Below are 25,407 nucleotides of genomic sequence, written 5' to 3' on the forward strand. Positions count from 1 at the left end.
GTTAGGCCTAAAGTGTTCTCAACCGCAAGCCGTTTTACGGCTAAAATCTGTAATAATGGTTAGCTATTTTAATATTTAATATTTTAATTTATCCTGATTGTTAATCGATTGATTTTTGTTTCAATTTAAAATATAATGGAAGGAAATTATTACGATTAGTTACAATCTTAGATGTCTGATGTATTTTAGTATAATCTTACATTAAAAATTCTAGTGTCCCAATGTTAGTTACCGTGTTCAGACGCGTGACAGATTTTTATTAAACTTTATATGCATTTTGTAGGTCTGAGAATCGACTACTATCTATTTTTTAATCCTGCAAAGACGGAGTCGCGGTCGACAACTAGTAATATGTAAAGAAACTGTTTGTATATTTGTTTGTGATGTATAAACTTAAAAACTCATATACGGACTGCAAATATTCTTTCTACATTAGAATGCTTAATTATCCCTGAATAAGATCGGCTATATTTAGTATACCTATTTTGTAATTGTTAAAATTCAAGCCCACCCATGCGAAGCCGAGACAAACACTAGTTAAATGAAATAACGTAACAAAAAAGAATTAAAAAATGTCTAATTGCCGATCAATAGCTACTAAAAGCTTCCTCGCAATTAGAATGCGGAAAGCTGTAAATGTTTAAAAGCTCTATAAAAGCACTGTTATACAACGTCCCTAATTACGGATCAAATTTTTAACTCGTAATTAAGCTATGATAAAACCGGAAGAGTTTCTTTCTCGTTTCACACAAAAAGTATTGAAGCATTAAAGATATCGAACTCGATACAGTCCCTAATGATTAAATTATATTACAAATTTTATCATTTGTTTGGCTGTAATTTTCTTAACATCGTGTAGTTTAATATTGGAAAATTTATACATTTGACTTTTTATTCATGATTGGATTATTTTAACATGTAAAATTAACTACGTAACACCTAGAACTACTTGAAACAGTAAATCATAGAATCTTTAGAAGCTATTTATTGTCGATAATTGAATTAGATAGCTACCAATTATTTTTGTGTTAAAAGGACATAGTAATGTATTTAATCGAACTTGTTAAGCCGCGGTCACTTGTGCGGGTCGTGTTTTTTTAAACAAGAAACATGAATTGACTGAACGATTAAGGATCGACATAAACTCACTGGTTGAACCGTGAGTTTCCGAAACCAAAAACTCTGTATCATCTTTGACAAAACAGAGATAAAAATATGTTTTCAACGGAGAATTTGGTGTCAGAAACCCACGGCTAGACTGCAAATAAGTTTTAAATCTTTTTAAGAATATTTACGGCTATTATTCCTAATTAATTAATTAAAAAGTAATTTAATTATACTATCAAATAGTAAGAAAATAATTAAAATATTGTACCTGAAGTTTTTGTCCATTATATAAAAGTAATATAAAAGGTTGTTAAGTAGCTGTATTTTGTAGCATGATTAACTCGACGTGTACAATTTTCTTTTATCTTGAAAATTCCTTTTTATCTCTTTGTTATTTCAGACAGTGATATATTTCTTACATTCAAATTTGTATTCTAAATTTGGATACATTTTAGAAATTAAATTATTTTAAATACGACTTTAAAGAACAAAGGCGTTATTTTTTTTATTAACACTGTTTTAGTGTGCGATAAAATTATGTATTATTATTACTAATTAATATTCCTAATTCGGAACTATAAACTGCCATATATTTTGCAAAGTGTCGTAAGATCAAGGCAAATTATAAAGATAGGTAAAAAAAATCCTAATAGCATAACATTTTATTATTGTTACTTAAGTTGTTATTCAAGACTTCTGTTTTTTTTTATAAAATCATTAATTATTTATGATGGCATTAGCTTTAAGAAAACAAAAACGTCTGTAAGATGCGAAAGGGTGGACACTTTAAATTGGCTGTGACTATAAATAAACACGTTAAAGTGCTCTCATGGCGTGACAATGGCAAGACAAGCCTCCGATGAGCTTCGGGTGGTCGATGAAAAAAATGACCGAACCCATACGGGTGCGGACAAAAATAAGTTATAAAAACAGTCGCGGGCGCCCAAGAGGTTAAAAACTAGACGCACGAGCCATAGATTCAAATTGACAGCAAATAAAAAAAAACTTTTTAACGAAAAATTCCAAATTTTAAATTAAAAAAAGTTAAAAAAAACGCAAATGTGTACATTTAAGCAAGTGAAATATCGTCTTTAATATATCTTACTAATATTATATATACTGCGTTACAAAATATCTTCAGAACGGCTGCATAAATCTCGCTAAAATTTGGCATGGATGTAAAACATAGTATGGAAGAACACATAGGCTACTAATTACGTTTTTTCTTATACCGCGCGGACAGAGTCGCGGGCAACAGCTAGTATATTTAAAACTGAGTTCAACTGGAAAGTCTCTTATAGTAAACGGCAACATAAATGAACCCTGTATTTCTTCAATCAACTATACTACTTATTTAAAAGGTAAAAGCTATATTACAAATATTATAACAGCTTAATATCATTGTAAAAACACAACCTAATGACTTATAGACTTGTGACTTGTCATACACTTATAACAAACTTTTATCTTTGGAGCCTCTAACTTTCATAGCTCTATGGCACGTGCATTCTCCAATACGTTGCGGTTTGTTAGAATAAACATTGTATCCGTGACGTAGACTTCCGTCTGACTTACAGTTACTAGGAACTCATATCTACTATCAAATATTGTAGATACAATGCTCCGTGTGTTTATAAAATACTATCAATATTACGTATTTAGAAAACAATGTATATGTAATTGGGGCTTTCGAGTGTCGAAGTAGCTATAAAATTATATTGCCATCCCCCTTGTTATCTTTGAAAAAAAAAGAGACAGTAACAAAACAATTATCACGTAGTGGAATTTTACGTTAAACTTTATATATTTTATTTATATAATAAATTATTACATAATACATAAGAAATATCAAAAGCACGGTTAGAACAATACAAAAAATATGCTGTTATAATCGACTACAATTTAAAAAAAAAACATAATTAGTAGCATATGTGTTCTTCCAGACTATGTTTTACATCTAAGCCAAATTTCAGCGATAATCAAACATCCACCCATTGATTTAAATACTCGCTTCAATAAGATAATATTTTTATTATGTTTTAAGTGTATATAAAACACTAGAAATACTTGTATATTATGCTTTGATTTGTATTCAAATAAGCATTGAACTTATGAAGTAGTTTCAACAGACTCGAACTCTGCTTGCTTAAGAAAGTTAAGGCCAGTGGCCGAGAGTTATGTTTATACACAAATTTATATTCATATTTGGATCGTAAAACTTGATGCTTCTCTTTTCGTTTACATTACTATAGTCATAAAATAACAGACATGTTTCGATAGTTGTAGACAAAGAAATTTTGATGTCACTCAAAACAATTATTTAAAAATTAATTAGATTGAACTTGTGTAATTCCAGGAAATTATACTAATAATATGAAACCTTTAAGTTGTATTGACTACAGAAAATAATAGAACGTACATTTAATGTACCAACATTTCAACAAAAAACATTTCCCAGTAGACACAAAGAACGTATATTGTAAAAATTAACAATCCATAAAATAACATTTCAAAGAATTTTTATCACAATCACGCGATGAAGTCGTATAGTTTTAGTACTCAATAAGTTATCTATATTTATAAAACTGGCCTGTAATATTATACTAACTGTCATCCACAACTACGTCCAAATGGAATTTTAAAAAAACGTAATTAGTAGTCTATGTGTTCCTTTTCCTTTGGATCCGTTCGGCTGTTCTGGAGATACTTTCAAACATACATCCATCCATCTTAACATTCGCATTTATAATACTAGTAAAGGGGAACGCTGCCAATATCTTTGGAACCTTGGCTAAAGGCACTCCTTTTAATAATATATTTTAGTTATTTATTTGTTTTTAATATTTTATTTAATATCATATTTTTAAGACTCATATTAGTAAGATTTTGTCAGTTCTAGTCGTTACTATGTTCATGTTTACTCAAGTGTAACGCTTTGCGAGTTATATTCATTGAGCGTCATGCTGTTTTCTTAGTTCGCTATTCTAATAAATTAATAATGCAATAGACATCGTAAGACGATCTTGAAACAAGATATTGATCAGAGTATTACTTGTTTTATGCCTCTCGTGTTACTCATTTGTTTGAAGTTATATTCTTGTACAAAATTTACTTAAGAATATTAAAGTATTTCAACTATTAATATCACAATGATAGCAAAACAGCGCGTAATTTTTGATGCTTTGAATAATAATAAAAAATAAAGACGACATAAATAGATGAAGATCCATTCACCATACTCGCAGCAATTAACATAATCCAAAAGAAAGTACCAAAACATCTATAAGAAGAAGAAGGAGAAAGAGTAGAATTAACCGTTATAAGACAGATATTTTTGCAGTACTGTTAAAAAATATTTCTAGGTTTTATTAAATTTAATCGTCAAATTCTAACACCGCTGCACTTATATTGAGTAATATTATTGCGCCTGTTTTTCCAAAGAAAGAGCCAAGACAATATGTTTTTAAACAAGCATAATGACAGTGTAAACCGGCCAGTGACGTAACAAACATCGTTACGATGTATAACGAGGGGTAGTTTGCACCCTGCTTCGGTACGTGCTAAGCCGGATATTGTCATTATGCCTATTACGACGATTGCCCAAAACATTTTCAACATTATAAGTAGAATTTATATCCTTCATTTGTTCAATTCTTGTCGCAAACAAATATCGCTCGTAAAAGGATATTACGACAAAGTATAATGTAAACTTACTTATATTATAAATTGGAATGTTTAGATGGATGAATGTTTGTTATTAGGTATTTCTAGAACGGCAACACGTATCTAGATTTAATTTGGTAAAGGTGTAAAACACAGTCTAGAAGAACACACAGCCTACCTATGATCCCTGAAATTAATGCCGGTTCCCGTTGCATACATATGTTTGATTTACTTATTAACTCGAGAAATCTTCAATGATTTAACCCATCATTTGAAACTTTTCAATGATATTGATTACTGTCTGGAATAGCGCATACGCTACTAAGTTTTGTTAGTTAATTTTACGCGGACAAAATCGCGGACAGAAGCTAATATATAAGTAATACTAGCGGACCCGACAGACGTTGTCCTGTCTACACGTCTTTAATTTGAATAAATTAATATGAAGTTAATATTTGATGAAAATTGTGAATCTGAACCATTCCCAAATCCCCTTGAACACACACAAAAAATTTCATCAAAATCGGTCCAGTCGTTTGAGAGAAGTTCAGTGACATACACACTCACAGAAGAATTATATATATAAAGATATGCCAATAGTAAATTAAAGATTTTTTTTATTATGAACATGACAACATTAAACACAAAAAAATTATACGTAGTCGAAAATTTTTATATTATACAACCAGTAAAGTGTATGTACACAATTCATATTACTACTAATTTTCTTCCTTGTTGTTGTTTTTCATTTTAAAGTCTGTAACCATCCTTTCAAATCATGTTTTACTACCTAACATGTTTCCATACAAATATTTCCTCAATGAAAACCGTAACAAAAACAAACAATATCAATTCCGTTGATATAAGGTATTCATTATTATACAGCAATCTGTTTTAATTGAAACATTGACGATGACAATCAAATATAATGTTAATGAATTCAGCTGCAGCACGGACAATATTCGAATTAAGAAGCTTAATATAAAATTGTATGGCCATGAACTGCGTCCAGCCGGACAACCGTACAATTAATGTATAATTCAGTTTTGTTTAAACTTAAATTACCTGTCGACAACGTTTATTGTGTTTCGATAAGCATCTGTACAAAGAATTAAATTCCCTTCCCACTTCGGAATTAATCAAGAAAATGTCATCATAAGATCTAATATAGCATGTATATGTTATTGAGATAAATATCCGACGTAATCTCATTGTAAACTTTAAATTAATTTGCACCGAAATAACGAACTGTCGTCCGTGACTCCGTCCGCGTAATATTAAGATCAAACGTAATAAGTAACCTATGTGTTTTTCCAGACTACGTTCTACATGTATGCCAAATGTCAGCGAGTTCCATGCAGCCGTTCCGAAGTTACCTTCAGACAAATATCCATCTATCCATCTAAACATTCGCATTTATAATAGTAAGATAAACGATAAAAATTTAAATATCATACATAGACAAGATTTGATGTTTTTTTGATATTACATTTTTACGTAAAACAACTTTTGATGCAAAACCAAAGACATCTGCTAAAGTAAATATTGCATAAAGTCGCTTCTACTTTGTTGTCGTATCGTTGACGATAAGTTAAAGCTTTAGATATTTATTTACATTTTTACTAAAAACATTGACACTCTAGATAAAAGAGTTAAAATTTAAAGGTTTCGAAAAGTTGTTAAGTTATTAAGACTTACTTATGTATATTAGAACCTTAGTATTCCTTTGTATTCATGTATAGCATCGGTTAACTTGTTCACATGTTGTTGAAAATGATATTTACATTGATTTTCATTAGGTACAAAAAACTAATTTAAAATCATGCACAAAATACATAATCCAAACAAAGGTTCAATTGAATATATGTTACATTGAATCGCCTCTACTCCACAAATTGAAATATAAATAAAAAACTACTGTGTCATATTTATTAGAAATGACTGTTAGTAGACAGTTCTCGTTAAAAATGTAAATTAACACAAACTTATAAAACACCCACTCATTCACCAACAGACATTTACATAAACACAGTTGACATTCCCAAGAGAAAATATTTTAATCTACTGCAAGTACCAATTTTGTTTTTAGGTCATGTATACCACACCTCTTTACTTAAATACCTTAAAGAGAACATTTCGTTTCTGTTTAGCTAAAATAAAATAACCACAATATTTATATTTTATAATTAAAAATGTCTGATATTTTAATTGTACTTTTAATATAAGATTTTATAGAATTACTAGCGGTCGCCCGCGACTCCGCATGGAATTAAAAAAAAAACATAATTAGTAGCTAGTACTAGTAGCTTTCAAGTTGTTTTCTATATGTATGCCAAATTTAATCGAGATCCGTTCATCCGATCTGCAGATACCTTCAAACAAACATCCATCCATTCATCCATCTAAACATTCGCATTTATAATATAAGTAAGATTTTAATCACGTTGTTAATTTAAAATGTCTCTTGTAAAAAAGCAACAAATTCATTCCAAAATAGACTGGTATACTAAGGTATAATTAAATTAAATATGTATAAAACTTGTATGTAAATTAAATGAAAATTGGAATCCATCCCGAGTACGATGTTATTGTTGCAAATAAAAGCGAAAAATTAATTCACAGCCTTAGGTTGGAAATTCAATTAGTTCGTGAAGATAAACTTATTGAAAACTGAGGGCTTCGAAACAAGTGAATGTTATTGAAAAGTAAACGGTTTTATGTATGAAAACATAACGGTTCAATGACTGAGAACTATACTTACAAAAACATCTGTTTGCTTGTTCTTAGAAGTTGTTAAGCAAGAGTTCAAAAGAGGCAGTTATCTGCGTAGGGTTAGTATAATGGTTGAGGGATAGACCGGCTCGCTTCGCCACCCACAACGCGTTTACTGTTACAATTCTATAAATACACTTAACCTATGACATTTAAAATTAACCATGCGAAAAGATTCATGCCGTTTCATTCAAATTATGTACGCAGATTTGCTCTTTATAATAAACTAGCTGTAGCCCGCGACTCCGTCCGCGTGGATATATAAAAACTTAATTAGTGTAGCCCACCAATCCATCCACATCACATCCATCTAAATATTGGCATTTATAATATTAGTAAGTTAAATAAAAAGCAGATAAATCCGAAAAAAATTGAATAAATATCCTATGTCCGTCTCCTGGCTCTAAGCTACCTCCTCACCAATTTTCAGCCATATCAGTAAAGTCGTTCTTGAGTTTTAAATAGTGTAACTAACGCGACTTTCTTTTATATATATAGATGAAACAAAGTTTGTTTTTCTATTTGGGTTTTCAATTTTTGAGTTCATTCAATACTTGTATTCTTTTCTTGGACTGTATTAAAATTCTTCCCAATTATTTTTCCCCATCCTTTTTTTAAGTCGTGTATTTATTACGTCATCGTGTAGTTTTTGTTCTATAGTTTGTAATAAATTTCTATTTTAGATTAATTACTTTCTTCACAGTCTCCGCAAAGAACGTCTTCACCTTAATGTATGGCTTAAACTCGCTGATGTCGAATAAAATAAAAATCGTAGTCAAACAGTATAATGAATAAATTTATATTTATTAAAGGTGTTATTTTGTTTCCAATGTATCCTGGCTGTCAGGACGCGTGGACGGTTGTTTGCTTTGAATTCGTATAACTCGGGGGAACGGCCAAAAATAACATAACACTGTAATAACATTTGTCCTAATATATCACTATTGTGACGGCCACTGCTTTGGATTTATGTTGCGCCGTGCGAACAAGTTTTAATGATCGTTATTCATTCATATCAATAAGTTAATTGTTACAAATAGAACATGAAATTCACTCAAGCATAGAATTACAGTGAATTTCAACTGCCGAAATTCTACAAAAACATATCTCTATTTTTTCTTAAATAATACAATGCTTATGTGCATTTGACAAAGAAAGTCTATGGTTAGATGAATAAAGTGCTGTTTAAATATGTAGAATACTAGGTGACGCATGCGACTCCGTCCGCTAGGAATTAAAAAAAAATCATAATTAGTAGCTTATGTATTCTTTCAGACTATGTTCTATATGTATGGCAAATTTCATTGAGATCCGTTGAGCTGTCCTGGAGATATCTTCAAACAAACAAACAGCCATCCATCCCAACGATTATATGATTAAACGTATAACATAGTTAACTAATTACTGTTTTTAAGATTCACCAATCATTCTTTTTATTTATAAGAATCAAAGACTCTACCTAAAGAGCAAGAGAAAAACTTAAAAAGCTTTCAGAGTTTTCGCTGATTTATTCAATTGTTGTTTTTCTTTTCCGTACACTTTAAAAGAATTCATATTGTTTAAGAATGTTTTTACTTTTTTCGCAAATAAACGACAATGTATTTTTCGTATCTCTTTTTTACGTATTTAAGTAAATTATTTACGTTATTTTGATATTACTTCTAATGGCGGGTCTGGACAATCTCTAAAATTGTGTCTCTTTTGACTTTTGATTGAGTAAAAGTTATTAATATGTTTTTTTATTTGAATAACAAATAATTAAATGTATGTATTGTTAGGAAGAAGGTACACTGTGCCGGTGTATCGGCGCAACACTAGCCTTATTAAAATTATAATCACTAATCAGTCTGACACTGGACTTGGTAACGAAAGCGCGCCATTCATCATCATCGTCATCAGCTCACTATACGTCCCAACCGAGGGGCTCGGAGCCTACCCTAAGTTAAGGGTGATTAAGCTATAGTCAACCACACTGGCCAAGTACGGGTTGGTTGACTTCACACATATCTTTGAATTTCTTCTCAGATATGTGAAGGTTGCATCACGATGTTTTCCTTCACTGTAAGAACGTCGGATACATATTCAAATCGGAAATCGAAAAACACATTGGTACATGGCGGGATTCGAACCCAAAAACTTGCAGACTGGAAGTCCAGTACTTGACCCCTTAACCACCGACGCTCCATTCGCGCCAAGGTATTCTAACTAATAATGTCTAAAAGAACTGAAAATATTAATAAATATTTAAAATAATATTATAATTTCAAAATCATCATAAACACGAATTCAACAAAATTGTTTTTAAAATTCAATAATCGAATCCTATAATAATTATTAACTGTCGTACCGAACAGTGTATGTAAAATTAATCTTTCATTTAAATTTTAATTGCATATGACGCGGGTCGTTCATGACATGAGCTCATTGAATGGACTCAAAGCGTGGAAGATTATTTGTTGAAGTAATTAACTTTTGGCTTATTATTTTTAGGGCGCGGCGACATATTAACATAGACCAGTCATGGGTGACTCTTAGCCCCTTCGTACACAAGGCAACGTAATCTTCGAAACTAATATTGCAGCTTTGCGTCGTGAGCATCGCGTTGTGCACGCTCAGTGCGTTGCGTACGTTGAATCGTTGTCGCGAGTCGTCTTTTCCTTCAGTACTGGTACAACTATAAGTCAACTGGATAGAATTTCTCCGTCTCTTAACAAACAGGTTGCGAGGAACTGTATATTATGGCGACGAAAGAACAAACCTTTAAGCGACGCATGTGTTTATGATATTTCATCTCTGTCAACGTAAAATTGTCACAAGTTTTTTTTCGTGTATATGTAACTTTAAATAATATTTTCTGACATATATAACCGAGATAATAGCGCTTCTCCTACCAGGCATGTTTGTATGACTAAAAGTCGCTTAGCGACTAAAGTCGCCGGGTTTCCAAGATTTACGTTACCTTGTGTACGAAGTACCTTATAGTCATCAGTAACATATGGTTTAAGTGTTAGTGCCGACTTAGGCTATATTCACATGCCCGCGAGATTATTCCGTCCGCGCGTACAAGTTTAACTGGAATAATAACTATCGTTTAAAGCCGCGCACTGCCGCGGGTCGTGTGGACTTACGTTTAAACTTAACCTTTAGTCTATAAGAATAATTTATTGACGTCATTGAGTTGGCTACCAATGGCAACACTCGAAATTGCGAATTGTTAACTTTGTTTCTTTGTTAGAACTACGGTCACCCGACTGTTTGGTACATAATTAATTTGCTTAACACGCTTTCGCAATCGTTTGAAATTTCGTAAATTTTGAAGTTGCTAAATAGAAATGCTTTTACCGACAATAACTACTGTTAATTAAAAATTAGTGATATTATAAATTCGAATGTTTAGATGGATGGTTTGAAGGTATCTTGTGAACGGCTCAACACATTACGCATAGTCTGGGATTTTTAATACAACCAATTAAGTTAATTTTGTCAAAATTACAATTTAAGTTAACAACGTAATATTATTATAAAATGTCAATTTCACTTGCAAATATCACAATTGACAAACATAGCCAACATTTGCTCCAAGACAATTCAAATCAAACCTGAATCTAACCAAGTTTGTGCCAATCAGACATGCACGTGAACAATTCTGAATATTGGATCGTATTTAATAACTCCCCGCCGAATAGTGTCCGGTATGTGACATTGTTAATGGAGTCTCCAGTCCTAACTTACTGAGTCAATCTCTACCAAGATATGGCCGTCGTGTGCCAAACAGCGTGCAATAAAGCTACGCTCGTGTCGCCTGTTTCGATCACTTTGATCTTAGCGGACGTGGTAACCATTCGGGTGCAGTCTTGCGATCGAATGAATAATAATGCTTATATTTAGATTCCAATTTTGTCCTTTTCGATCGATTAAATGTCGATTTAATGTCGATGCGCTGTGTTATCCTTAAGTAATAAAATTTAAATTCAACCATGTGAGCTATAGAACCACACTCCTTATAGCACTGTAAGCCTACACATATTTAATATACTTACCATTGGTTTCTGAGACCAAATCTCTGTGTAAAATTTTTCGTTATCCCTATCATTTAACAAGATATAACAATATGTTTTAAACGCAAATTTTTATCTCCGAAACCCGTGGCTATCAAAACGTTATCATCTGTCTTAATCATTTACTAAGTAAATAGAATGTTTGACTCCTTATGTTAATTACCAGTATTTCAAGAATTATTATAAAGTTAAACATAGAATTCATTGAAACGTCAAGAATCAAATGTAGCAATGTTTATGTTGGATACACCATGATCGTAATTCCTCTCTAATAATAAAGTTTATAAACAAACTACCGTTTTAAAACTTGTTTCGTCAACACAACCATCAGAATTTAATGACAGCCTGTGTTTTAATCAAATTAATAAGTTCTTAACGACCTATCATTGCAACAGTATAGAGCAATATTTACTAATGCTTCATATCATTTCCTATTGCGATAATAATAAAAATTAAAAATAACATTGTTTAAAAAAATACTTTATTAGTCTTAGTATTTAATTTATTAGCATTTAAAGCGTTTTAATTTATACTAATTCGATAGTAATAATTTTTATTTAAGACTGTAATTAACTATTTTGCGTTTTGATTGAAAGTTTATCTTACTAATATTATAAATGCGAATGTTTCAATGGATGGATAGGTGGATGTTTCTAAGAGAAAATTTGATATATAGAATATCATCTGAACACTTAGGATACATATTAAGTTTTTTTCTGAATTCCAAGCGGACGGAGTCGCGAACGACTGCTAGTATTAAATAAACATTTGTCAGATTGATATTTGTCTTGTTTGTGATAATTGTGAGATAAATTGAAGCTATATCATAAAATAATGGTAGCCTATGTTAAATACGCAAGAAAAAGGTTTTACTATCGATATATATTGAAATTTCCAATTTTTATCATGAATTTTATTTTATCTATGATTTTGAATTTTGATTACAATCCGGCATAGGTTTTGTAAGGGAGGTTATAAGTTCAAAACTAAACCTACATTATGTTAAATAATATATTATAAAAATATTAATAACTGCATATTCCAATTCTATTCAAGTCAAAAATAAAGTATTAAAACAAGATGGCGTTGAAAAAACCGTAGGTGTACGTAAGCCTGTAGCGCTAATAAAATATGATTTTATGCCCTTTTTAATATTAAAGCTTATGTCTTCCTCAATAAAGATCCCAGTGTGCAGATAATTCGACCGTTCGATAAACAAAACCTGCAGTTTACGCTCGAAATAGCACCAACAGCGAGAAGTGGGTCAATTAGGTGGTAATAGAAATCAGTTTATCAACGACGCTGTCATATTTTTAGCCGCCGTCAAGGAAACAGTTTTGACGTAAGTCGTTTGATTTTAATATGACTTGACATTCAATTTTAAAGTTGGTCGTATAAATAGGCGAGGGAAGTGCTGACTGACGGTTCCATACGACGCCGGCAAAACCATTTGAAGTGCAAACATATCAGATGTAAGTTATTTTTGCATCACAGAATGTTATTATTTTGTTTGATATATAATTATTTAGTACCTGGATGCGGTCATCTCGGTAGCTGTGCTCGCTATTTTTTTTTAAATTGTGTTTTTTGGAAATTATATTTAAGTACGAATTACTGATAAAATGATGAAATATGAATAATATTTTTCGATCTTACCGATGGAAAAAGTTAATTTTATGTTTAAGTTGATTATCGATAAAACACGAATAAAATGACATTTTCTAAAAATTATTCCTAGCTAGATGGATTCCTGATATCGCCCCCAAAACCCTCTATATACTAAATTTTATGAAAATCGTTGGAGCCGATTCCGTGATTCCAATTATTATAAGATTATTTTACGTGTTCAATCTAGAGGTTTAAAATTATCGGTGTATCGATTACTACTAAGATATGAACTCAGTGTAATAAGGTACTAGATTCGCCGCTAATATATCTTAGTCCCCATAATATGTGTGTAAAAAATAAATTATTACTTACATAAAACATTGAAATTATACATATTTTTAAGGCAAATTTTCTAACCTGCCAGCTTTTTCATCTTTTTATTCATAAATTTAAAAAAAAAGTTTTCAACAACGCAACACTTTTTATTATATATAAATAAAGTAAAATAAATTGAAGCGTGAAGCATTGGAAGGAAAGACTGAATATCTGGCAATACTGACTTTTCAATATTTCGTTTGCACGTCAAAAATAAAACTAGATATGGTTTTGTGCAAGTTAAAGAAATTTTAATAAAAGGAAACAAAGCTTCGATCTATTTCTGAATTTATTGCTATCCCGATTTATGTATAGCTTTCATGATTTCTTTATAAAATAACAACATGGTTTTTGCGATAGAATATTTAAATAATTGTTTATAAGTAATTACAGATAATTACTTATAAACAATTATTTGGCTTTCTTATCACTTAACAAAGAGACTCTAAAATCGAATACTTACAGAATATACAAGAATTCGTTTAATACAGAAAATTAAATATAGCATTATGAAGATTTAGCTCAAATACACATATAAATATACATATAATATAGATTGTCGAGATGCCACCTACCGCGCCCGCGCGGAATTAAAACGAAAACTTAATCTTCAACTACGTGTTCTTCCGGACTATGTCCTATATCTAGACCAAACTTAATAAAGATCTATTAAGCCGTTCTCGAGATACCTTCTAACAAACATAGCATTTATAATATTATTAAGGCTTTAGTTCTTAAATTCAATCTCAGATACTAACAGCGAAACATCATACGTACTACGTTCATATATCAATCACAAGAAAGCGCAGAGCATAGCGTGATCTGCTAATTCGCGTGACGCCATCAAAAGCACAAAAGCTAATGAAAACGTTCCAGTAGGCATTACAACGGTTTCGCGGCGCTAACGAACATACGTGCGCCGAAGCAACTCTCATTTGCGACAATCGACCGCCGCCATTGAGAGCTGATTGCTTAATTGGTTCGTTTAATCAATTGACCGCTTGAGAAACGCACGACCCGCTTACGCACTACGGTTATTGGTAAACTCCGGCTCAATAAATCCTACGCTTCAACGATGATTCTGTTATACGCATATCATTTTGTCACGTACTATGTTTAATTTTAAGTAAGTAAATGTATATCAAAAAATCTAATTCTATAGATAGACCAAAATCTCAATTGACAACATTCTGAAATTTCATAAAAAAATATTATATTCGATAAAAAGTCGTCAGGTCTATCTAGTCGTAAATATCCTATTAGTACTAAATATCCCTTTTTAACAACTTTTAGAGAATAAAACTATAATCCCCAATTTGACAATCAAAGTTTAACGGTGAAGTCTTTTATAACCTAAATGTCTGACCATTAAAAAGAAATTCAATCTTGGAAAACGACAAAACGGTTAGAGCGTCTAAACAAACTGTTTTTTTACTTTTGTATCTTTTCTAAATGAATTTTTATTTTCAAAGTTAACGTAGTGTATATACATAAAGTTTTTAACGGGCTATTGAACACGATTGTCTTTGGCTTAAAGGAATTAATAAAGCGAATACGGCAGGAATGCGAATAAGACTTTAATAATTTTAAAATATTACGATAATAAGTGTATTTATTAATTTGAAATGAATTTTCCCAAAAGTAAAATATCCACATTTTTAATTCACCCCTTTAGATCTTTAGAGGGTTCATTTATAAAATTTTATTCTGCCATCATTGCATAATAAAAATCCTATTTAATTTCTAAATCCAGAACTTTAGAGAAGTACAAATTTCCTGATATGACTTGATATATCAATTAGTCTGTTATTAGTCCGCATCAAGAACCATCAAACAAGCGAAAATTTTAACCACATCTGAGTTAAATTCAAATACATAACCACATCGTTAACAATGGAGTATAAGGTAAGTTATCATTAACTTTAGTTAATGACACCCTTTTACTGGTAGTCAGGAAAACATGTCGTTTTCCGTCGTCGTCTAAAAAGCAATCTAAGCTATAGCACTAAAAAGTAATTTGGCTCATGTATAATTCAAAATAAGACGTAACTAATGCTTTCGTCGTTATTTCGTTAAAAAATATACGGGTTAAATTGACGACTTCCTCACTTAAGAACCATTGGTTGAGGGGAAACATTATAATTTGGCAGTTGTATCATTTCTCCTTAGTCCCACAAGTTATTACGTGGTAACTGATCGAGCTGATAGATTAAAAAAATCATAAATAAATAAACATAATGTAAATTAGAAATCTGGAATTAGAAGCTTCGCGATGGATGGTTCGAAATTACCAATATTCCTCCCCAGTAGGGTTGGCGACAAGCAGGAGGCCGGCCGTAATAAATAAACCAAACTAAGTAACCAAATAAGTGATAATGCCAGGAAGAAGATGTTCGAAATTCAAAATTATATTGTTATCATTAAAGCAAACTTAATATGAAAACTAAACTTAGCACCAGTTGCACCTAAGTAATGTCTAAAGTTAGCAGCTACATGCATAAGATGTGTACTTATTACTTAATAAGAACTTAAGTAGGAAACGGTAAAGTTCCTGAACCGACATTTGATTTACCGACTAAGGTAAGTCACATCTGTGGCCAACAAATGTGTTTGTAAACTGAATTTTAGATACGTAAATGTGAATCCTAACATAAGGTTTGTTGAACTGTACTAACATGTTGTCGTCCCTTTCATTATCCTTAAAAAAACAGAGATAACAACATTTTATTATGCTGAAAAACACATTGGTATATGGCGGGATTTGAACCCAGGACCTGCAGATTGCAATCAAGTGCTTGACCCCTGAGCCACCGACACCGAAATTGTGTTTGCCTTGGTGAAATTAATTATAACACGTTTATATCTATCCTATATTTTTATATAAAATTCTCGTGTCACAATGTTACTCCTCCGAAACTGCTTAACCGATTTTTATTTAAAATATTCAACAGGTATCAGAATCGGCTACTATATATTTTTAAACACGCACCAGCTATAGCTAGTTAATTCAATAAAAAATTAAACCAATTTCAAAAGCAGTCCAGAGCAAACAACGCGAGGACTAACCAAGTTTTTTTTTACAATTCAATACGGTAAATCAGATATGCAATAGAATAAAATAAGTCTGAAGTGAAGTGTATAATATTGGTCAGAAAGTCAGTTACGTACATGCAATAAAATAGGGTACGTAAGAAGGAGGGATCAAGTTGTATGAGCCCTCATATTTATAAATAACATGTCTGCTCAATTGAAGATCACAATCAGTCTTTTCCTTGAATTTATTACCCGACTAAGTCATAAAAAAATGTAACAAAACTTGCGATAAAAATGCAATTACTTTTATAATCAAAATATAACTTTATAAATAAATTAATGAGTAAGTTCTCATGCTGTAATCTCAAACAGGTAAAGATAATAATAATGTATTATAAGTTTTACTAATTCATTTTTAGTCTATGGCAATTATTACTTAACAAAATACTAGACACAACCATGTAGAGCGTCTGTGGCTTAGTGGTCCAGTACTTGACTTGCAATCTGCAAGTCCTGGGCTCGAATCCCGCCATGTACCAATGTGTTTTTCGATTTTCGATTTACATACGTACATTTATCCGACGTTCTTACGGTGAAGGAAAACATCGTGATGCAACCTGCACATGTCTGAGAACAAATTCAAAGAGATGTGTGAAGTCAACCAACCCGCACTTGGCCAGCGTGGTTGACTATGGCCTAATCACCCTTAACTTAGGGTAGGCTCCGAGCCCTTCGGTGGGGACGTATAGTGAGCTGATGATGTTGAACCATGTAGAGAACTCTTTCAGTAACATAAATTGATAAATAAACGGTAACTAAGTAAATTTAAAGATTTGTCAATATTTTACAAGAATATGGTTCTCCAACTCCAAATAATACGCAGACCCATTATTAAAGATTCAGTCAAATATTGAAATGGATTTACTTTGAACATATACATAGAATAACTCCTTGGTAAAGTTGTTCTTTGCTTAAGAAACATCAATTTAACGGTAGCTTGAATACATAAACCGAACACACGTTCATGCATTTCGAATATTCTGGAAAGCGAGCGCTACAAAGAAACTTTGCCAGTACACTGGCAGTCTTCGCGTTTCGTTTGGCACTAGCAAAAGTAAATTATAACGTATTCCATCTTAATAAAACCACTAAAAAGTAAACGGACCGAAAACTATAAAATAACGGTATTAAAATCATCTTAATTAAACGAGCACGTTTTTGAATTGTTGAAGCGTTACTATGCGTTTAAAGTACAAATTAAATTAATTTTATTCTTTCTCTTTAATTATTTATTCTACTAATTGACGTCACTATCTTTACATTTTCAGTTGCCATCACTTATCTTTCAAATAGTTTATGTTGACTTAGAAGTACGCCCCCGTAGGCAAAAGACGTGTGTATGTGGTCTACATAGAGGTATGTACCTTTGGTGCACCTCCATGGTTGCAGCGTTCCTGAAGCTGCGGTCCTTTTAGACACCTCAGCGACACTAGACGCTCTGTCATCCAAGCAAGACATGACATTTAGGTGCCGCAGGCATTGGTTCTCTGTGGTACCACTGTCGCTTTGTCTCAAAATCCTCTCGTCATCATCCAAGGTAGGTCACCTCGGCGGCAAAGCAAGCATTACGCCTTTCAAATGAATATATAATTTTATTAATATTTAGTATTTTTTATTTATTCTTTAAAACGAAATACGAAAGTCTTCGTTTCAGTTTAGTTAGGAAATATCAGTTAGTTGACTCATAAATTATTGAATCGATTGCTGTTATATTATTCAAAAGTAACATCACCCATTATTAATATAATTACTTCCTTTTTTAATTTTGTTTTTATTCAACAACGTAACTAAATATTAATAACAAGACATTGTTTTACGTCGTTTATAACCAAATAATTGATAGGTCAGAACACTGGATGTACAACAGCGGGTCGAGCTATCGATATTTAACTAAGTTTAAGACTACATCGGCGTTAATTAAAACTTGTTTATTATATCAGAGTAATATGCACATAGATTACTTCGCAGTTCAAAAGCTTCGATATTTATAAAATTTTGTAGAGTATTTTACATCTTTTGGACTATGTAATGTGACCTTCGTATCATCTTTACAAAGATATCCATGATATATTGTTTGTTTTAAACCGAAGAAGTAAGGTAAGTATGTTTTTGTACATCTGTTGCGACAGTAGAAACTCGAAAGAAACAATTACAGATCAAAAAAATACACTTAGCATATTTAGTGTACTAATGCAACTGCGGCGCGGCGAAACTTCATAGTGAAAACATGTTTATGTTATTTACGTAATTATATATTACAGATATACAATAAAAACATATTATATGTAGTAAGTATACCTGTAACCAAGATATACATAACACACCAATTACGATCAAAGAGCAATTAACGTCTGTTGCTCGTTACCTAGTTAGTCAGTTATTTCCTAGAAACAACTAGCTCCATCTATCCGCAACTATTGTTATAATTATGACAATAGGAATACAATATTATGCAACTCAAAGATAAACACTTGAATACCAAACTGCAAAGAAGTGGAAAAAATAGACACAAGAAAGATGTGTATTGTGCTTTGGATTTCGCGAGGATTTCTCCAAAAAATTTATTTTACCAGGTTAGTACCAGCTGTTTAATTTTAATTACTGTATTCTACACTAGGGTTTGTTCGCTATTCCGTCTATGCAGGCATAAAAAAACTTAATTAGAAGCCTATAAGTTCTAGGCTATATTCTACACCTATGCCTTTCAACGAGATCCATGCAGATGTTCTGGAGATATCTTCTAACAATGGTACATCCATTCAAATATTCGCATTTATAATATTAGTAAGATTTAAGCAGCATTTAACATTTTAGTAACTCAATAAACGACCATATAGTATATAAATACTGTATCAATCAATTAACATTAATAATTCATTTGGTAATTGAAATCTAAAGTTGTTCGCTCACTAAAAGATTAACGCCGATCGAGCCACTATCGTCTCAATTTGCCTTTTGAATAAATATTTTAACAATTATGGAGCTTTAACGATATCGGAAACTATATTAGTAGATTTATTTAATTTAGCAGAATAATAAGACTAGCTTCATAATCATCTGTTTACCCACTACTGGACTGCCTTCTCCAGTAGCATCCACAGTATGGGATCCTTCACCTTCTTAATTCAACGACATCCCGCTGTCTGCACTAAGACTTAATATGTCTCTACCTTCGGACTTGGAACCTCTTATTTATGGATAAAGCTAAGCTAGGTTAAACTTACTCCAAAATAATTTAGTTAACTTTATTTTTCATTTATTTTTTCGAAAATTGAAAAGAATCGAAATATTTTATTTCCTGCTTATTAAATTGTTTTATAATACTTCTAATAAGATACGATAACCCAGTGAACCTATAAAAATTATATTAAACTATTATTGTATTAGGATGAATTTTGTAAACTAATCCCTAGTAGTTTAGTCTCGTTATAAAATGACGTAATTTTTTTCTCCTATAGCAAGTTTATAATAACAGTAGTAGGTTAATTACACCATAAGACTAATAAAACATTCTACATATTTAAGAATGCCGTCCGATTGGTGTTTATAACATAAATAATTCATCCGGAAGGTTTGGATTTTTTTTTGTGTCGCATCTGGTGTTTAAATTAAAAACTATAAACACAATTTTTTTCATTTTTTATATTCCAGCCAGCACGTATCACGTACTGATTTACACAAAACATTTATTCAAGTGTAATTTTACTGTGAACTAAATAGAAAAATTGCACACATTCTAGAACGCTGTCCGTTAAAAACATTTAAAATTAACCTAAATAGAATTTTTATGGACAACGAAATTAATATTAATATGTAAGTATATTTATAATTTTTGACTATCTAATAAAAATAATTACGACATAAAATTAGATGTAATATAATAAAGGAAAAAAGTTTTAATTTGAATAAGCACAAATAATTACCGACATCTTTTTATGTTACAATCTTTTAACTTCTTCCCTTCTTACCTATTATGAGATTATTTTCGTCTTCCTTTGAAATTTAATTTTTAAAAAAGTACAATTACATGCCTATTGTTAAGAAATTCTATTAATTGAAGGTAGAATATTGTTAATTTGAATATTTTAATAATCAAATAATATTCAAAATTAAATAAATCATTTGAAATTGCAAATAAAATAATAGAAATTCTTAACAGTTGCTGTTTTAAAAATGAAAACATTAATAATAACTTTCTTCTGTAATCCAAATCCACGGCAATAAATTTTAGTTACGGAAATTATAAACGTATTAGAGAAGCAATAAATATAACAACAACATCAAAAAATACAAAAACATTCATATATCATACCCATTATCCTCGGCTTAAACTCATCCGTTATCAAGAAAGCTCTCCCATAGATGTAAATAACACTAAGACGAATTGTTACATTAATCTATTCGACCACTTTGTCACTTTACACCGCATTCGTTGCGTCCGAATGCATAACACAGACCACTTTCTTTCGTATATCGGGAAAGTTTACGTACGGTGTGAGAGACTGCCGCGCGGCACGTTCGTTCGCTGGACGTATGACGCGAGAATGAACTGTTGTACGTAGTTGCTCCCTCCTTTACGCGGCTTTACGCCCCGTCTCGTCATCCCTTTATACTATGATATTACGGAAATGCCGGTGTTTGTTGTTACTGCCTCTAAAGCCTCCAGTAATTATGCTCTACCCCTAGACTGATTGACCGATGGTCCTAAGAATTTAATAGAAGTGCATAAGCTTCTTTATAAAGCTTGAAGGTAGCATGGTATTAAGTTCTGAAGTAATTTCTTGAGCTTTCTTTTAAAAAAAAAACTTTCCATGATATTTTTCAGTAATAATAAAATGTCTCTCGCTAACTTTATAAAGTGGTAGTCAAAAATAAATAAATAAAATGTATATGTCAACGTTTTTAACAGAATCATTTAATTTTTTTACACTTTGATTTTGTTGTTTGAATTTAAATTATTAGTTGAATTTAAGTGAAACATGACAAAATTAATTTCCTAAATGTAAACTTTTTTTTAATACTTTCGATTGTTTTTAATGACTCCAATCACACTGGCTGGAAAGAGAATGTTAATTTCAAAAGCTGTAACTATCGATTGTGAAAATGTAGCGCTGTTAGAACAGAGCATATAATACTGGAAGCAATAGGCTCGCTCTCATTCAGATCCCAGTTCACAATCACCATCTACATAATGGAACATTGCTAATAGTAATGAACCTTTTTTTTTATAAGAGTAAAGGGTATATAAGCGGCAGTAACACCAACATAGTCATCATCATCGTTTAGTCAAGTACTATAATTAAAAAAAAAAACAGACTAACAGACAATCTAGCTACCTGACCGAAAATGTAATTTTAAAGTATATTATCTCTTTTGTCACTGATAATTTTAGGGATGACGATATGTTTAATACAGAGATTTTAATGTCAGAAACCCACGGTGAGTATAATGCGCAGTACAAATTAGCTTGAGATTTTATACTGGGAATTGTTTACTACGTAGGCGAGTGTTTAAGTATTTTTATCATCATCCTTTAAAGGTTAAGATAGGTCTAAGTTTAAATGGAGAAATCTTTTTCTTTCACTTAGCAGAGTACTCAATGGAGGAGTTGGTCGAATACTTGGCGTACTGGTCGGTCTAGTCGAGTACTTGTTTTTATAATACTAATGAGGTATATGATATGTTTTATGGTTGACATACGCGGAATTATTTTTGTAAGGGTTTTATTTTTATAATTTACTAATAGGTGGGTATATTATTGACACGGTAATTTGTTAGTTAATAAAAAAATGTAGGAAATGAAATTTATTCCTGTAACCATATTTTATATGTATTTCAAAATATCTTACTTTGAAAACTATATTTAAGTGACACAATTCGTCAATAGCCTAATGGTTAAGGGTACGGATTTCCGATCACGAGGTCGGGGGTTCGAATGCCGCCATTCGACTATTGTCGTAAACCATATCCTAGTACAAGCTTAGAGCTTATTTGGAATGGTAAAAGAAATATTAGTAAATTTACAAAAAAAACTGCTAGTATTTAAAGAAAAAAAAAAAAAAACCATTTCACCGGTGAATCAGAATATTAAGTCATTCGGCCTTGATCTTTTACAGCATGAACATATTTTACTAGAGCTTTGTTGCTTACTTCTTGGCCTACATTTACTTACAAAGACGGATATCAGACGCAACTAAGATAAGGGTTTAAATCTTTTAGTTTATATAATATCCTAAATATACTTTTTCTATTTTCCTTAACCTATGGTCCAAATTATTTTTTTTTTCTTTGAATTAGTCATAATAAATACAGACAAAACCTTTTAAAGAAATTGTCAACGAAGTTGCTACTAAAAAACTAAACTGTTCTTATTTAAATGCTTTAGTGTGATTACCATACAATTTGGAAATTGAACTAGACAATTCCGGTCACTAATATCTAGTCATTTTCAAGTTAGCAATGGTTTTGAACATAATTACGTAAGTGACGACTAAGGTCAAGTCCTATTTGGTTCCCGGGAGAGCGCGACGGGCAATGGCGACAGAACTACTTTCAAACCAATTACTCAAAACTACTGTTATAAGGAAATTTCGGATACGATTTATAGATAAAGTTGATGCATAAATTGTATATGATTTCTTAAATAGAGAAGAATTTCTGAAATATTAATAGCCCTTCTTTGCCTCTTATAAAGTTCTGATAGTGTTTTATTTGGAGGAGTGTTTCTATTTTTAACTAGTCTTACTTCAAACATAATTATTATTGCGTCAAATGAATCTAGCTTACAATTCCATACAGAAAATACGTAGTAAAAATACTGTAGAATAAGAAACGGGAAGTAAACCGAAAATCCATAAAACCCTCAGTAATCCAACCATTGGATATACGAGCACAACAAATTAATTCCCAGCGCCCCGTAAAAGTGAACGCCTCAGCCCGTTAGTGAAAAGCTCGGAGCTGTAAAACTGGCTGTGAGGGGCTGCGAGCCTCTATCAATAGCCTACTAAAGTAGCCGAGGGAGCACCTATTTAACAACCAATTGGGATAGTTTATTCGTTTCGAATTGATCGGAGTGTCTTTTTAGTATATTTGACATTTAGCTTGTTGAAAATTTCTTCTAAATTTATGATTATTCTAATTAAGTTTACTTTAATATTGAAATTAAGGGCATATAAATAAGAAAATTGCAAAAATTTTTGCAATTATCTTATTACAATATACAGCAAAACCAAAGAGAGTACAAAGGGAGCAGAAACAGGATATGAACTTTTAGGAAGAAAATCCGAAAATGAGCCAGTGTATTGATTCAACACTAGTCTTACTAAAATGTCGACGTTTATGTCCCCTCACTATTCATTTAGACACGGGACTTTGTAATGAAAGCACGTCATCGCGCCAAATGATTCTTACTAATAATGTCTAAAAGTATGAAGTATACACTGATATGCTGGTAGATAGGAAATGTATGAAAATGTGGCATACACGGTGCTGACCCCGAAAGGGATAAAGGGACGTGATAATTATGGGTTTAAAAGGAAAATAATTTAATATAACTAACAGTATTATATTACATTAACGCTTGTTATCCAAATTTCTGTGTACACGTTTTGCAGTTCACGAAAAACATCTACGGAATGTCTTGCCTCAAATATGCAAAGATTCTAACAAAGATATTTTTAAATAGCTTTTTCACAAGAATTTTGCACGCTGATGTTCGACAGCTGTGATTATTTTCTTTGTTAAAATTTGCATGTTTATACGTGGATATTATGAGTAACCAAAGCCAAAAGGTTGTCGACCTCATCGTTTAATATCTTACTATACTATTATGAATGCGAATGTTTGGATGGTTGGACGGAAGGATGTTTGTTTGAAGGTATCTCCAGAACGTCTGTATGGATCTCGATGAAATTTGGCATAGATGTAAAACGTAGTCTGGAAGAACACAAAGGCTAAAGAACAAAAATGTTAATTAAAATTTGTTTTACCGCGCGGACGGAGTTGCGGGCAATAGCTAGTTTTACTAATAACTATTTTTTTTTATAACAGAAGGGGGCAAACGAGCAGCGGGAACATCTAGGTGTTCAACGACGCCTATGGATATCAGCAATACCAGAGGAACCGCAGATGCGTTGCCGGCCTTTAAAATATAGTAGTTCGAGTTCGTTTTTTTCTTATATAATATTCCTAAAGTTACACAACGTTAGTATTCTCACAATGAACATAGTAACGTCATTAAATTTTTATTCATCAAACAAAGGTTGGAAGGTAGAAATGCTGAGAGCGCGGCCTGCATTTGCCCGATGAATCGTTAAATTTATTCTTTGTTCAATGAAAAAGTTACACTTCTTAAAGAATATTTTAGGTTAGAAAACTGAACAAGGTAACGTCGAGTTACTTACCGCAGTATCCAGAATCGTACTTCTTACTAATATTATAATAGTCGAATATTGAGATAGTTGGATGGATGGATGTTTGTTGTTATCTCCGGAACGACTGCTTGGATTTCGCTGAAATTTGGCATAGATGTAGAACATAGTCTGGAATAACACATAGGCTACTTGTTAAATTTGTTTTTAATTCCGCGCTAATGAAGTCGCGGGCGACAGCTAGTCAATGATAAAAGATAATTTTAAGGTAAAAAGTGATTTAGGTACATATGATATACTAATTAACAAATAGATACGTGTTTAGAATAACCTTTTACCCTTAACATTAAAATTCAAACATC

The 25,407-nt window shown here is 31.7% G+C and overlaps 1 protein-coding gene across 1 annotated transcript in view; it reads right to left on the reverse strand.

Annotated features, from left to right (window-relative positions):
- The window catches only part of beat-IIIc (beaten path IIIc), an 86,044-nt gene extending 64,842 nt beyond the window's left edge, over positions 1-21,202 (reverse strand). Inside the window, exon 1 of the mRNA XM_013321315.1 lies at positions 20,989-21,202. The gene's annotated coding sequence lies outside the window, so the exon portion shown is untranslated. The remainder of the gene's footprint in view (positions 1-20,988) is intronic.
- Between the last annotated feature and the right edge of the window lie 4,205 nt (positions 21,203-25,407).

The sequence above is a fragment of the Papilio xuthus genome, unplaced genomic scaffold (genome assembly GCF_000836235.2).
Source record: "Papilio xuthus unplaced genomic scaffold, Pxut_1.1 DF828952.1, whole genome shotgun sequence".
Taxonomy (NCBI): Eukaryota; Metazoa; Arthropoda; class Insecta; order Lepidoptera; family Papilionidae; genus Papilio; species Papilio xuthus.